At 34.9% G+C, this 17,599-nt stretch overlaps 1 long non-coding RNA gene across 2 annotated transcripts; it reads right to left on the reverse strand.

Annotated features, from left to right (window-relative positions):
• Positions 1 to 1,111: 1,111 nt before the first annotated feature.
• Positions 1,112 to 11,424, reverse strand: LOC145778877 (uncharacterized). 2 transcript variants are annotated; one of them, XR_014290483.1, is made up of 3 exons: positions 11,223 to 11,424; positions 3,687 to 3,781; positions 1,112 to 1,276 (listed from the first exon to the last, which is right to left on the reverse strand). It is a non-coding gene; the product is annotated as an uncharacterized LOC145778877 (long non-coding RNA). The 2 variants fall into 2 exon arrangements; XR_014290484.1 differs by lacking the exon at positions 11,223 to 11,424 and adding an exon at positions 6,436 to 6,608.
• Positions 11,425 to 17,599: the final 6,175 nt, after the last annotated feature.

Raw genomic sequence — 17,599 nt, forward strand, 5'->3', positions numbered from 1 at the left:
CCACAATGTTCGCTTCTAATCTCATTCACTTTTTTGTTTAGTCAACTAAGAGTAAGAGTCGTACCGTCGTATTATTGAAGTGGCTCTTCAACGTTCCCATCCAATGCCAAAGCGAAAAGTAGTTGTATTTGCCAAGCGGCCCCGGTTCAGCTGTTCCATATCGCCGTTAAATGATTTCCCCGTCAAGTTTGTCACTGAATCTGTTTACAAACTATTCATCGGCAATGTCTGTTGGCAACGCGGTTATGTTACATTGCAGGTGATGACAGAAAATGTTTACTCAGCTGCTGTAAGCATTTTAACCTGGTCAGCAAATTGCATATTAGTAAATCTGATTAGTTTCAAATTCTAATACCATTGTAAGCTATATGCAAACAAACTTGTTACAAGACAGGTACAACCTACAACTTTGTTACTTTCGTCGTGGTTACTGCCTAAATACAGTATATTGTTGTTCTGTGCTCTTCCACAAAATAAGTAATAAAATTGACAGTATGTGCACAGCACATACGAGTACGACATATACATACTACATACGCACATACGAGTATATATATTGAACATCTAAAATATTCCAAACGTTTTTTAGCAGAAAAAATAACCGATATGCTGTAGGTTTGTTTTGCTATTTCCCTGCTGCAATTCTGTATACGCAAGTTAGTTTATCAGTTCTAATATTATTATTGTGCTGTAGCCTATGGGCCGTCTTACTTTGAAATGAACCAGATAGGCTAATACAGTAAGTTAATAATAATTTCATGTAGTTTTTAGACGGCTGCTTCGTAATGCAACCATACCAAGTCTGGTTCTCGGGCTGAAAAGTCCGCCATTTTGTTGATGTGTTTACCTGCTCTACTATTTATGCTTGATTTCACACGCAAACAAAACACAGCTTTTAAATTACTTTTGACCTAAAGGCTTTGATGAAAAAGTGTCCTCCCATGTACGAAAAGAATTTAGTGGTTATTTTATGGCCGTATCAAACATCTCTAAGTTGTCCACTTTGTAAAAAATACGTCAATTTTGATAGCCACATTATAATGGTTGGAAAAAAACTATTCATAAAATATCTACACCGAAAAATCCACGCTTGAAATAGGGAACCAGCATGTGAATGGTTTTATGTCATTTTATTACAAACAAACGAAACAGAAACAATTATAGCAAGATATGATTGTTACAGTCCTAAGCTTTTTGGTAGCAGGGATTCGGGTATCGGCAATTGCAAAGGTGTCAAATCACTTTTGCTGTCCTCCTTACCATCACGTAAAGCAACCTAATCAAAACAGTTTTTACAAGTTAATTCAGTTTTCAATCGACGAATTCACGAGTAAACAGCGATAACTCTGAAAGCTGATTATGACTAATCATTTTATCGGCGCAATAAGTAACGGTAATTCTATAAGTTACATCTTTTTTGTTCAATAAATCTATTATAGAAAAAAATGCATGATGTTTTTATATTACAATAAATTATTATTGTATATTTGCATGTGTCTTTTATTGCACAAATCCCCTATTTATCCAGGGATAATAACCAAATCCATCAAATTTCTTGCAATAAGTTTGAATTTCAAGCGTTAGCCTTGTGCCAATCATATAAAAAATATAGCTCAAACCCTTCGCTTCAAAATATAAAAATTAACAAAAGTGTCCTTTTGAAGTTCTATTCCACTTTAAAAACGTCACTTATTGACTTGTGAGAAAAATAATGTTGAAACACTTGATTTGCATATCACTTCATCTAAATTCAATTTTATGCTTCATGTCATACTGGAGATGAAATGTTGATTAGCGATATTGCCTGCTTTGAATCATTGACTGAAAAGTATATTCTAAAAAGTTTGATCTTAGCACAAAAAAAAAAGATGGAACCAACATTCCCTTGCGTAGAAGTGATCAAACGTTTAAAAGACTTGTTTGAAAGTTTGAAAAAAAAGTTTCTTTAGTACCGGTAATATAAATCAAAATGGGGTTAGTTTTGATTTGTGGAGAAAACCTGAATTGCAAGACTCCCCAAACATTTACAGGCTATCGTGGAAAAATCGTGTTTGAAATAACTTGAACATTTTTAAATCCTGTTTACACCAGTTCCCCATGCTTGATAATTTTCTTTAAACGATAATTTTGGTAGTTGACATTTGATCACTTGCTTATGTAATTTACGTCCTTATCCGGTTAATGGCATAATACGACTTATCGCCCAAGGATTGTAAACTTCAAACTATAGCCAGCTGCTTCTTGAAAACCAGGATTAACGCACAATCCGTTAAAGCGGATAAAAACCTTGATGCAATATTTGTTAAAACACCACCTGCTTTGTATTCGTATGTTTACATAACCTTGGCAAATTGACTATGCGTTTAACCGGATTCGTGAATAGATAGTTCTCCCCAATCTTCAAGATACAATACTTGAAAGCAAGCTGCTTTTCACAAAATGCAGTCAAATAAAGTTGAATGAAAGCAACAGCATACATGAATGATGTCATCCATGACATAGCCTACATGGGTGAGATTACATACGGAACTTTGCAATTGTTGTTGGAGCTTAATATTTTTCAAATAGTGGAAAAGTAACGATTTCGTATCATTAAAAAGAATTTTTTTTAATTGTATAATTTAGCAACATTACATCCCGAACAGTTCGAAACTATCATTTTTGATTCGCGGATTGTGTGAGGATTCCTTCGAACTGAGAAAACAACTTCTGAAGACTAATTCTGATACTTTCTGTACTGATAGAGGATTGGAGCCATGACGCAGGCCGGCAGGCCCTGACTTTTGAAGAACTACGTGAAGTTGTTTGCTTAGATTATTTCAAAAACACTTTTGAATCATCAAAACATTTTGAGAGATCCTATGGACTCATGCTAGCAGAATATACAAAGATAGAAGAATTTGATGAATTCTTGCATTACTTTGCAATTATGTTTTATAACAATTGATGAAACCTAAGTATGTTATCATTTATTTTTAGAAAAGTTTTAAAATTATTGATGCAAGCATTTTATGACTTTCTTAGTCGACTCAAGATAACACCTAGTCAAATTTATAAAATGGATAATTGTGACAAAGAAATAAATATTTTGTGAAGTTACTGTTCACTATTCCAGCCACGTATATTCTATGTGGTCTATAATAGTGTTGGTATACAGCAGGGACCGGGAACCTATGGCTCCCGAGCCATATATGGCTCTTTTGAAGACGGCATCTGGCTCGCAAAAAAATCCAATCTTCTAAAGTGCAAACCGCAAAAGTTTTATCTTTACTTTTCATTACAATTTAGAGCTGAAAATACGCTCAGAATGCACCAAATTAATTGTAATTTTTCAGTTTTTTTTGTGGGGGAGACCCCCAAACCTCCCCGCTGTTTTTCTCTTCCTGCTAAGACACGTTCCCACTTTCAAAACTTCACCAGTGCCACCACGTGTTAATTGTATTAAGTGTTAAAGCATTACAGTATAACCTATGGCTCTCACGGAAATGTATTTCCAAAAAATGTAGTGGCTTTCTTACTCAAAAAGGTTCCCGACCACTGGTATACAGCAATAGTAACAAGTAACATTGCGTGATAGTGCACATTCAATTCACTGACAAAACGCTCTTCGTCTCTGGTACGCTACATAAAAGCTTGTTTCAAAAACCACTTTAGTAACATTAAAAATATAATAATAAATAACTTACGATTTTAGTCAGGAGGTCGGCAATGAACTGGACGATGTTGAAGGGCTGTGTCCTAAGTACCTCCCTTCCAACCATTTCAAGTAAATCGTGCAGACCTGTAGAATTTAACTTTATTAAGGATTTTATCAGCTCCCACCAATTTCACGGTGACACACTGTCGGCGGACCACACAGAACGACGGGATTGAAAACCCGTCTAAATATTATTTTCGTCATTTCAGAAACTGTTAGATCAAACACACAATCTTGATGATTTCACCGCCAAAGAATAAATGAAGAAACTAAATATGCTGCATAATTACGACCGAAAAAATGCATTTTACGCTAAGTAATACAGAGAGTCAGCCCGAAGGTAAAGACGCAGCAGTTTTATCACGAGAGAGAGGAAGCATAGTACCAGGAAAGACAAAATGGAAGCAAGAAAATGTAAGTTAACATGATGCTTTAAAAGTTTAAACCTTGCCGTATTGTACTGTAATTAACATTTCTTAATTTTTTTAGTGTTAACAAATGGTGATAGGTCTAGTGACAACATCCCGGTTAGTAATCTTCAGTCTTGTGTACCAATAACAGTACAAACCGGTTGCTTATCCTTGCTAACAAATGAACTTACTAATCATCAGTCAATCAAGATTATTTTTTTACGCACAATAGTTAACGTAGGGTAGGCTACGTAATGTGGCGGCTACCGTGAAACCTAACTTCAATATCATTGAAGTAGCTATTTAAATAATTTCTGGTAAAAACTGGGGTCGCAGTTAGCCTAAGGCTTGAACCCGAAAATACAGATCCAAATTCAGCATAATCTAAACATTTAGTGGTTAAAGTTCGATTTGCCCTGCAACAATACGTTAAGCCTACCAACAAAGTTGAAAATCTGATAAATTTCGGAAAAAAGACGCGGCAACAAAATGTTGATCAACGAAACTCCAATTAGGTGCTTTGTTCTGTATTTACAACATCGTTTTGACTTCATATTTATCTATGGCTTCTACTTGACTTTGTTATTTCATGCAAAACAGCACGGGTGTATTAGCGTACAAATAAGAAAGCAGTTAAAACTTAATATTTTTGGTCGAAAATGTTTTGAAGAGGATCATTTCCATTCATTTCATCAGCATCATACAACCATGAGCAAGTTTCCAAGCATGATGTGGCTTTGATCGCACCAGTACCGAAACTCGTAGTAAAATCACTCATATTCGCTTTTAAATGCAGGTTCATAGGTTATGTTTTAGTTAACGAAATGGGGCTTAGCAACACCGTTTGCAATGATAAGTCGAACAACTGCAGATTGAAACCACGGATGACTCGAAGCTTTGAGCTATTCATGGCTATAATGACTTTGAACAACATTTGTATGCAAGGCATTAACGTTATCATAAACTTACGTCTAAAACTAGGACAGACATTTATTTTTGACCAGTGATGTGCAGTTTTGCACGGTATAAAATCTCCGTGTAAAAAATTAGTGTTATATTTTTTTGTGTTTTTGCTGATATCTCTGATATTGTGAAATCCCAATACCGCACCATTTATCGATTGATTAACAATTGTTGGATGTCTGAAACTGGGTGCCCACTGCAAACTCAGCGGATTCCTCACCGATCTCGCAAGCATCTCGTCCACTGAGTATTGGCAAGGGTTTCAACTGATACATCATCTAGTAGTCAGATATATCATTCAATCCCGGATCGCTGTGTGTGGTGTACCACTTTTTCGTTTGAGGCTCTGTAGCCAAAGATCTATTCTTTTATCACCCTAGGACGTAGGTTGGAGATGTTTCCCAAACTGCTCTGAAATGCTACTGGAGGGCAGCCAGTTTTTGGTTTCATCATCTAAAATACGCGGACATTCCGCTCCGTTAAGTGAGTTAAAGATGATGCAATCGTTGCTGATGTGGTCTACAGTTTGTTCTTCAGCACATCATCCGCAAGAAAAAGAAGACACCATTCTCCATTGGTGCATGGTTGAGCTGAAAATCCGGACACCCGTACGAAGACGGTTGAGGCACACCCAAGTTCCACGTCTTTCTCGATAGGAACAGCCTATAAGATGGGTGTCGTCGTCGGGTATGAAAGAACGAATCCTGGTAGTATTTGACTTCCAGTTCAATTTTCATTTATGGTACCCCCCCCCCCCAATTACAAAATGTTTTGCTTTTCAGCTGACACTAACGAAAGGTTATGCAGTTTCCAATAAGATGTGGTATAACGGCGCGCGAATGCAGTGCTGATGAACAAACTACTGAAGATCTTTGTTATTTTTTGGTATCCTTCGTGTAACTGTCGTATCCGGGCTTAGACCTGGTGGTTGAAGATTTAGATTAAGTGGACGGGAAGGCAAGGAAGCCAATCTTCGTGTCTAGCTTCAAGCTTAGAGTAACTTATAGCCTGTAACTCATAGGCTATAAGGTATCAAACGGAATGCATAGTATAGCAATCGTCGCATGATAGCTCAGCTGGTTAAGCTCCTGACTTTGGGAACGAAGAAACTGCAAGATCAAGTGGGGCTGGTTAGGCTCTCGGGGCTTGCGCTTGAGCAACGCGTCTCAAGGACAGTTCTCCATTCAGCGACATCAAGAGAATGTCAAACGTCACTCTGTCAAACTTGGTGACTGAATCTGCGTCAGTGGTTAAAGCTTCTACAAGTATGCGAAACTGCCAAGATTAAGCTTTCCAATAGCTTTCTCATTCCGAAGATACAGATTCCCACAATCAATCAATAAACGACAAATAAGCTTTCTTGACCTGGCTTGCAGCTAAACATTGAAAAATCCATCTCCTACGAAAGGAGTCAATCGTCTTCGTGCTGTGTTGTATCGGCAGCGGCATAAATGTTGGTTTTTGAATGCACATCAGTTTCCAACAAATTACTGATTGTCGTATTTTCAGAGTCCCAGCAACGTAACAAAAAGTCATATACATTTTAGTCAGTGTCTCTAGAAAACAGCAGCGCTAGCTGTGGTTGGATTCATTGTTTCAACTTAACGAGCTTCAGATAAAAATTGCTCACAATAACATTATTTTTCATCTAGTATATCTTACAAAACGAAAAATCATTGACAAATCAAATAAATCGGGAATCAACAGACCTTAACTTTTCGCAGTTACAGCCAACGTTGTTTTGCACCGTGAAAACAAGCTGTGATCTAACAATACCCCAATATCAGCTTTAGTTTTTGTGATTAAAGTCGCTAAAAACTGCTGGCGAGTGACATGCGTTTATCATATATTTGCATAAGTCCAAGTTTTTGTCCAAGTCCAAGTTTATAGTCAATGCTTCATCAGGTAAGCTAGTGATAGTCAGGGCAATCACCCCCTTAAAAACCGCTTAATTAAAGAACATGAAAAGATTTATAACTCTGGAAACTTGCTGCCAACACCCCCCAAAATGTAGCTATTTCTAGACAAATTTATCGATAGACATTGGACAAGCTAATTCACGAATGAGATCTACAGTATTTGTAGTTTGTGCACAGCTATTTGTCTGATGATGATTTTTTTAAACATAACTTCCAAACATTTGTCTTTGAATATAGGCTATGTTCAACGACATAATAAAAATACGAAAATTTGCAGTAAATTTAGATACATTTTTTTTTTAAAGTATGGGATTAAATTCTAATTAAAAGACATTTTTTTATTAATTTTGAAAGAGAAACGCCTGATGTGAATATTATTAGTTAATGAGTCAATTTGATAAGATCACTCGCCTCACAAGACGGCAAGAGCTAAAGACAAGATCTTGAGATGAAAAGAAACGGTCAGTTTGTGATACAAACACTTGATGCACGCCAGACAGGTCTTGTATTTAGCCAAAGCAGAGGTTAAAAATAATTGACATACTGACAAGGTGCACCCTTGTTGGTCCCAAGCCTTGAAAACATTTATACAACCGAACATTTCGAAAAACTAATCTGTAGTTTCAGTTTTTGAGTTTCTGACCTTCAAAAAGATTGTTTTTGACATTTCAATGTTTGAATGCAAGATTTCGAATTTTTTATTGATGAAATCTTAATGTTTTGCCTCTTTTTCTGTGTAACTGATTTTTTCTGTGTTTAGCAATTCAAAAAAGTTGCACGCCATACGGAGATTGATATTAAGCACGCAACATGGACTACAGCAGACGACCAGAACCTCTGCTACATACACTCTTGATTTGAAAAAATAAAAAAATCAAGTGATGCATTGGTGATTGTAAATTTTTAGACAAGCGCAATTTAAAATTTCTTAGTTTTTTTTACCTGTTTACCACCGACAACTAAAGCCCTACTAGTCCTAAAGCATATTTTTGCACCCAGTCTGAATTCAACCTGTTGCGATATTGCCAACAAAAGCAAGAAATCGAATTAATTTCAGAAAATGAGCCATAAGACAGCAACAACCAATTATTTTGTCGGTAGGCTACAGGTTAGAGTTTTTGCATGTTTTTGCAACTGCAAATTTTCATAGATTGGCCTAGTTCTGTGAAGTCCATTCTTGAAGCAAAATTGCTTTCAATGCAGATAAGTAGGCTACCATTGCAAAACCATTTTCCAGGACCTTATATTATAACCATGTAGCACTAACACTATGATAACCTCTAGCAACGTACAGTAGGCCTATATTAATTATCGCCTGGGTTCTACAATCCCACCCAACCTCTGCTTCTTGCATCAGCATTAAATTCAGGATTACATGTTGGAAAATTGAAAGAAGTTCCTTCGACTATGCATTAAAAAGTCTTGAAGCAATAGCCACATAATGTAGATACCAAACTCATGTTCAGCAAACAAACGTTTCGAAAACTATAGCCTATGATACTTCATCTTTAGTGGTATAAATGTACAAATTGACAGTGGTATAAATGGTGGTATTGTGGTATAAATTGTGACTTTCAGTGGTATAAATTGACATTTATACCACTGAAGATGAAGACAGTATAGTTCTCGAAACGTTTGTTTGCTGAACATGAGTTTGGTATCTACATTTTGGGCTTTTTATTTTTTGATTAGATTAACCAGGCGTTCCAACCATTTTGCTCCTAAATAGCCATATCTTCACCACTGTCATAGACTAGGCAACTTCGTCAAAACATTAAACCTCGACAGGATCGATGAATTCAAACTTTTTCCGGCAACAGACACCCTTATTAAACAGCGCTATCAGTTTTTCTATCACAATTGCATCACTAGCCACTGGTTGAGGGCTTATTTCCAAGTTTGCATAGCTCTACTCCATGTAGCCTACTGCCGCCACAACGAACAGTAGCCTACAGTAAAGGATCAAGTGCGTCATAGTTTTTAACAGAGAAGTCCATGTTGTCTCTACAAAATAGATTGCATGCGAACGCATTACAGAAAAAGAACTGTTGTTTTCTTCAAGTTTCCAGGTTGCTTGAAAGAGTTCATGGTGTTTAAAATCGGGCACAGGCCTGGGTCCACAATAGCCTACCCTCTAGACTCCTTGTCAACATTACAACTCAAGAATAATTGTGCACTGATCCAAGTTGCCTAAACCTAATTGACAAATGCACGCAGAAATGACGTAGGCTACACCACACTTGAAATAACAGCATAAGATCAGAAAAAAGGTATAACTAAATAAAAAGCTTTGAAGATGAAATAAACTGCAAGGCCTGGTGTCACTATTTCTGTCCCGTTTCCCTCACTTGAGTATCTTTTCTTGGGAAATGGACATGTCTCCTTCCTTACCTATACGACGTGAAAAGTGCAGCAGCATTGGAATTTATTTTATCAAATCATAGAGTAGACAACAGAGAAGGCAGTGTAGTTTGTGTTAAATCCCAAGAATTATATTAATGAGATATAGGAACTGTTTAGCTGCTATCAAACGGTTAAACTGTGGGACGTCAATACTGCTACTTAATCTCAATGGGGGCATAAGGAATTGTGGTCGTACAACTGTTCAGTTAGTCTACTTGTGTCAAAGCGACCACGAAAGGCTCGAAAACTAAGATTTTTTTTTAAATTAGCCTATTACAAAGAAATTTTATATGAAACAAAATGTCATAATAAAAAACTTTGAGTAAAAACAAATTATTTTCGTTTCAAACAGTTTTACTGTAGCTTAAAGATTTTTTGGATTTGTCTTCTTTTTGTAATGGAAAATAAAACCCACGTGAGAATGAAATGAAGAAAGCAAGAGACAATATAGCACTGTCCTTTCCACTTTGTGATGAAATAACAAATCTTTGTGAAATACTGCAAGTTCCCCATACAAGCTTACATTCATATTGTGTTGCCAGATAGAAATTTATGTCTTCAATTTAGGAAAACTTTCAAGACAAAAAAAAAATGAGGCTGTAACATCTTTGAAGTTCCAGGCAGGCAAAGACTAAAGAAAAAATCACGTTCTAAACAAAGGGAAACACTGTCTGCTAAAAAGACAAAACGTTTTCTTAGAGGTGCCCTTTAGGGAGAAAACAGCTGAAGAAATGGAGTTGGGAACTTTTGCAGCGGCATTGGGGAATTCATTTTTTGGAGTCTGGCAACACTTCTTTTATGTGGGTCTACTTTTCTTTTAAAAAGAAACGAAATGCAATTTTTCAGTAAAAAAATTAGCCTATTCCTTTTATTCATTGAATTTTTTTTCAAAACCAAGAATATAAATTTTATGTTTTTTCGAATAATCCCAGCAGAAAAATGGAAATCTTTCGGTAGGTATGTAATAAACTTTGAATTTGACTGAATTATTTTCAATAGGCTAAAATCATAGCGATCTATATACACAGGTCTTGACAACGTGCAAATTGGAGACCTGACTGAAGACCGATCTAATTTCGATTTGAAACTCTATGCTAAATTTGCTTTATATCCCTTTGAATTGATAGTTCTGAAGAATCCAAATTGCCTAAGTGTGATCACTGAATCTCAATTCACTGCAAAACTTTAACTTTAGGTTAAGAAAATTTCAAATTTTCTTTATTACCAGCGTTGCCAGACGCTTTTTGAATTTCCTACACAAGTACCAAAATCTAGCCCGCTATTTGAATAGTAACAATAGAACAAAAGTGACTTAAAATCACATAAAATATACATAAATACTATATTTATTAACTAATACTCAAACTATTAACTTATACTTGCGATTTTCACTACTAGCAGATCGGCCTTCAGTCAAATTCAGTCATATGTTGCACGTTGTCATGACCTGTGTATAAAGTCGCCATGGCTAAAATATACTTATGCAAACTTGTTAGCCTTAAAGTAAATGCAATTGCAGTAGCCTACCAATAATAATACTTTTGTGTTTTAGTATTGTCGTATGCTACAGGCGAAGGCAGCAAGCTAATATGACAGCATGGATTGTACAGTACCCTACCAGATACCCTATTAGATACCGAGTACTTTATTAGATATCGACAGTTTACCGATAGGCCAGCGATTAATACAAAAGCCTATGACAAAATTTGGTAAGCCGATGTAATGGCAAGCTTGCTTTTTGTAGCTAATTTATAATTCACAAAGCCTATCCCAAGGTACAGTAACTTGTTTCAAATAAAACTAGTTTGGTAATAGGTAAATTGCATTTACCATACGGGATGTGTTTGTCTTCAATTGCAGTTATTGATGGGAGGGGCAACGCTAAATCTTCGTCCATAACGGCCGACTCAAGATCTTTGACAATTCCTTTCTATCTCCAAAGTTTGCTTGGAATGACAGCTCTACCAGCATTTGCAGAAATCTTTCATGCAAATTTTAGCCTAAAAGTTTTACCAATTTGAGAATAAGGATTGAACGTTTCAGCTTGGGTTGCCATGGCAGCAGAAATATGTGTGTTGCAGAACAATCACATACTGCCTCGAGATCACTTTTAAAATTTGCCATAATTCTTTTTGTCATACTTTTTTATCTTTTCTATTTGTCACCTCGAAAAATGACGAATTTATCGAATGCTCTCCTCCCCAAAACAATGCTGCATAAGTCTGCCACCTATTGTTGATGCACAGAACTTTGATTTTAGTCCAAAATTGCAGATTTAAATTTTTTTTTATATTGATTGCGGTAATGAGAATCTTTATTCTCAAACGCCGAAAAACCTCTTTAAAAGCTTAACCATAGCACTTACGCATAGGCTACTTGTTGACATGTAGGCTTTGAATCTCTGACACAGACCCAATCACAGAGATGACAGAGTAAAATTTTCTCTTGTTGCCTGTTTATTAGTCCAGTTACTATTTGTTCCTAAATGGAGAGCTATTCTAGATATGATTTGTTCAAGCGCACACTTTAATTTTGAAAACACATTGAAACGAAAATAAAAAAAATTTAAACATTAGGCTAGTTTGTTTGCAACAAAAATTTTCGTACCTTCTTTATTTTTGTCACAGTTTGTCTTTACAAAATAGTCCTATAGAATATAGATTTTAAAGTGGCAACTAATGACTACTTCAAAATGACTATAAATTGTGGCCACTTGAAGCGCTTTAAATAGATTTTAAATGCTCGTTTTTTCGGTACGTAATAGAGGTGTATGGGTCCAAGATTTTTAGGATCCTGATCCAATCCTGTTTTTGTTTTTTGAGATCCGGATCCGCAAATTTCTAGATATTTCACATCTCACATTCGTATCCGAAACAAATCCGAAGTAAGTTCATGATTGAAATTTTATTATAAAAGTATTTCACCACACGACAGATTCACACTTTTGGTGAAAGTAGTTTTCAAAGTGGATTTAAGCTTATATAATTCAGTAGCCTACTAATTAAGCTTAGTAGGCTGGTGCTTACTGCTTAGCCTATACCGTACATCATGCATTACTGGCTGATCACCTCTTATAGCCGTTTGGTTCCGACATAACCAGCATCCGTACTTGCCATGTGTTAGGCTATCTTTCTTCATTCAAATGCATGCTACATGATACAACCACTATGGTTGCTGAAATAACCTATCAGAGGCTTCGTCAGTCCGAGGATAAAGATTTGAAAACCAACCTTATTGCTTAATGGCCAGCATGGGATTACCAGTACATTAACGATGCCAATTTTTGAATTTGCGACAGTTGAGTCCACTTCGGATAGATTGTTCATTTAAAAAAAAAAGTAATATGATGGCAACTTGGGTAAAGAAACTTTGCTGACTTCGTAAGTTTAAGCCAGTCAACTGTAGGCCTAAGTGTAAAATTTAATGGTTAAGTATAGTTTGGGGGAATGGCTCAATTGTCCCCCGTCGATATTATACCACTTGTTACACGTGTTAACTTTTATTGTTTGTGGAGTTAGTCCCCCAACGAGTAAGGCAAAAATACATTTGGCCGTGGCGTTGCTATAATAGGTCTAAAATTTTCTCTTTACTTGCAAGCTGTCTTGAACTTGGTGATTTGTTTGGATGAGCAAACATGTTGACCGGTTCTTTCGTTTAAGATGCCTCTTCGTTTGTTTGTCTTTGTGGAAAATCTGACATATTCCAGTATTTTAAAACTTATCTTTTTTAATCCGCTGCACTCCCTATGCTTATCCATTAAGGTGTTAAAAATGGACGCAAAAGCTTTTACTTGTATTCTGCTGCATTCGGTGAGCAACCTGATAAGATACGATCAAAAAAATCTAAAATATACTTCAGCCGAGAACTAATACTTTTAATCAGACCATGACTAATCCTTAAACAGTCACTATTGCGTGTCGAATCAATGTTATTTAACAGTGTTCCAGCATCGCAACAAAACTAGCTTTTATTCTACAAGATATTTCAAAGAACCCGTACAGGTGATTTTATCACCCAGTTCCTTTTTGCTCAAATGTATACGTTTTTCTTTGATTTCAAATAAAGTAACTTTTTTAACAAGTGATGTGTTTTCTGCTTAAAATATATAACACTAGCTTTTAATTTATCCTCTTTTTGAACACATAAATAGAAAACTAGAAACAAAATTTCAATTTTTTTTGCTACAGATTATCAAATTTAACAACACAAATAAGCAAGGATGAGTTAAAAATTTGTTTTCTTAAGTCTAAGCCTCGTTGTAGCAAAATTTAATTGCGCAAAGGTTTTACACTTTCTTGGTGCCAAGCAGTTTTTAAAAATTAAGTTCTTATAAAATTTTTGACCGATGTTTTATCATCTTAAAATGTATATAAATCAACTAAAAATCGACTAAATAAACTCATGAACAAAAAAATCTATTGTCAAAAATTACTATCTCTAAAGAGGGAAGCAAAAACACATCATGAAAAGCCATGCTTCCACAACTGAAATATATCATGTGTCAGTTTAAGTTTTGTATTCGTTCTCTTTTTGTATTGTAAACCTTGTTGCCAAGTAACCAGTCTCATACATTTGTATCAGTATACTCCATAGGGAAGAGAAAATGAACAAATCAAAACTAACCTCCATGACTTGGTTCATTTTACACAATCATTGTTATATGAAAACAAGTCAGCAAACCATACCTCGCACTAAAAGATCATAATCATTTTCACTTTGCCGTATAATTCATCTCAATAGTTATAAACAGTAAAATAATCAATTAGTAACATGCTTCAGTTGAAAATACCAACTTAACGGTAAGGTGTTAAGTTTAACAAATTAAAGACGTTTTTCTTATTTTATAACCTAATATTTTTAATTTATTAATTTTGGATGCATTGCATTGCACCAGTAGAAAAAAATTGACTCATTACATTTACAATTTCTCACTCATCTTGTGCGTGAATGCGGCAGTAAAACCGCAAATTTGCAGTCAACAGGACTTAGGATACTTGGCGCCAATATACCTCGTTTTCAAATTATTTATTTTGAGCAAACACGAACAAGGTTTAACCAAAAATCCAACCATAATTAATAAAATCAGTAATTGCTATACTTCAGTGCAAAAAAGGATTACCGTACAGTACTTTTGTTATCATAATCACATACAAAAGTTTACAAAGTTAAAAAATAACAATGAAACTTTCTATACCTCAACGTAATAATTTAATTTTGATTGCCTTTTGTAGACCTTCGCAATTTATATGATTTAGATTGAGTTTGTTTATTTTCCATGAAAGTGAAAAGTGTCTAAAACGTATGAAACAAAAATGTGGAAAACTTTGTTTAGTGTTGTTGAACCAAAGCGATAGTTTAATTTGCAAAATTACATCAGTGACTCTACATGCTCACATAGATCAGACTGTTCAATATCCTATGTAAGTTAATGCCAACATAATTGGAAATTTGGTCTAAAAAGAACTTTTCCCTTCAAAATTTGTTGTCTAATGTTTATAATTTGGTATTTACAGGTTTAAATTTCATTTGAAAGTACAATTTTGTGGATAAAAAGTTCCTTAAAAGGTTAAATCGATTTTAAACTTTTAATTCTCAGGTTATATTCCTAAAATTATAAGGTCATGTAAAATATGTTGTAGAATATAGCGACAACATTGTCTTAAACCGGCTTTGTGTTTGATAAGTAAAGAATGACCAAGAGATTTCAACTGCACTTTTTTTCGTGTGACCTTTTCGCGTACTGGCCGATGTACTTCACTAAGCAACATTCATAAACATTGAGGATGATCATCAGTGAAGGTTTAATGTTGTGCCTGGGAGTCAAATTTGCTGATGTGTCATGTTATTCAGATTTTCCGAGGAGGTACTGTTTTTTTTAATTGGGAGAGATTGAAGAATCTGAAGTTGGAATTGAATTCTGTGCATTGTGGAATAAGTTTAAGCAACTTTTTATTTGCGAAAATGCCTTCTAGCACACGCATAGGCTACGAACGTCGAGTATTTGTACAATTGAATGAAACAAACACGTATTTCATGAGGAACCTGCTTGAAAAATGTTGGATCTAAAATACTTATTATTTTTTATATACTTTTGTTGTTAAAAGGGAGTGATGTCAATTAAATTACATGACTGAAAAGTGTTTATGTCACTGTCAAATTAAATACCATCATGTTTTGTATGGAGGCAAGCTTTCAACATTCTTTAATTCAAGTAGTTTTAAACTTGTTTTACTGAATTTGCGAAATGTAACATAAGTCTTTCTTTGACTCCTGCCATTTGTGGCAACCTTCGGGTCATGGTCAATAGTTGTATTACAAACGGAAAACATCATTCATCTTCACTGGAACAAAAGTTGTGTTGGCGCAAATGTTTTACACAAAGCTATGTCAATTTACGTAGACATTAGTTTTGTATGGTAATGCTTCTTATCAATTTAGTGAACAATAATGATGAAAGAATTTGACACGAAGGAAAAGTTTAGGGTTTATCTCTTTTCAGCGAAGGAGGCTTTGCGACTAGCCTACGTGGTCGAATAGTATCTAACCGATGCCGGAAGGGTCACTCGTTCGAATCTCACTTCAATCACTGAACAGATACTTGATGACATATTTGAAGGTAGACTTGATGCAATTGATTTCTTTCTGCTAATCTGTAAATAAATGAGCCCAATGTATTATTCAGCAACGTAATTACGCAAATATCACGTAACCTAGCCTGATGCATGCATTCATCACCATAGTACACAAATTGTAACTTGTCTCATATCAAGTAACATGCAAATTCTACAGTAAAGTAGTTAATAATAGACATATAACATTCTTACCACCGGCAATTCAACTTAAATCACACTCTTTCTAGCAACATTGATAAATCTAGATAAAATATATTTAGTAGTGGCCTATTGCAGTTTACCACAGGCAACAAAACTGTTGTGTGAAAAACAAATTCTGTTAAATCAGACGGCCATGATCTTTGTTGTTGCCATCTTGCTGATGCATAGTTGCAACAAAATGTTCATGTCTGGTAAAACGAAAGAATCATGTTCTACACTTCTTTAATAAATTCTACAGTGTGGAGACAAGTTTTGCTTTATTTATCTGTTTTGCTTGTACGAATTGAAGATATAATCAGTAAGTTAATGGGTTGAACTTTTTACCACATTTGTGAAGTGAAAACCGGATGCACCAAGAGATCACCTACTTTTGATATTGATCAGTTTTGGAATGACGAAATATGCACAACGTTATTACGCAAACGTCATCTAGAGTTCTAATAAGTTCAACGAAATTCGTAAAACCAATCATAAATATTTTAGACCTGATGCAACTAATTCAAACTCACTTGACGTTTTTGTGAATTTCTTTCAAGGCTTTGATTTTATTTGTAATAATAGATTGTTTCCAAGAATTCCATTTGCGTTTATTTTGAAAATACGTAGATTAATTTTTCAATTAGTACCTCTATTAGTTAACACAAACTTATTCCAATTACCTCACATTTCACGTCGTTCGTTTGGTGTCTTTGACGACTATGATTCACACCAAAATGTTATTAAACATTAATTTGGATTATAATTCAACCGATTAAAATATTAGACATTCTGTTGTATCCGCATTGCTCAGGTTTTCAATTTTTGAATGAGGTTATTTAAGTTTATTATAAATTATGACGCCAGGAAAAATATTTCTTGACTTTATCATGTAACATATTAGACACGTGCCAGTTGTCATTGAACAAACAAGACGACACAAAATTCATTTCGAGGATTTCAAAATTTTGCATAATAATTGATCTCTGAAAATGAATGTTATTACACTGTTTTTAATCTTTAAACATTTGCAATGCAATCACGAAGCACAAGTTCTTGTATTTTAAATGCAGTTCTGCAAACATAAAAACTTTTAATGGAGATATATTTATCTGAAATATTCAACTCAAGTATTAAAATAAATATCTTTGTCTTTCCAAAGACTTAGAAGTCCAAACTTAGAAGTCCAAACTTAGAAGTCCAATTTGCAGGTTTCTTGACAAAAGAATTTACAAACAATTACAAATGACAAAAACATTATTATGCATGCACTATGCAGAAAGAGTATATTTTTTTACAATACTGTAGATTATGCAAATTTTAAAAACGCGGAAGTAAAAATTTATAAATTAATTAGTTTCCCAACACCGCTAATCGGCTAAGAACGACAAGGTCTGA

Source organism: Aplidium turbinatum, chromosome 10 (genome assembly GCF_918807975.1).
Source record: "Aplidium turbinatum chromosome 10, kaAplTurb1.1, whole genome shotgun sequence".
Lineage (NCBI taxonomy): Eukaryota > Metazoa > Chordata > Ascidiacea > Aplousobranchia > Polyclinidae > Aplidium > Aplidium turbinatum.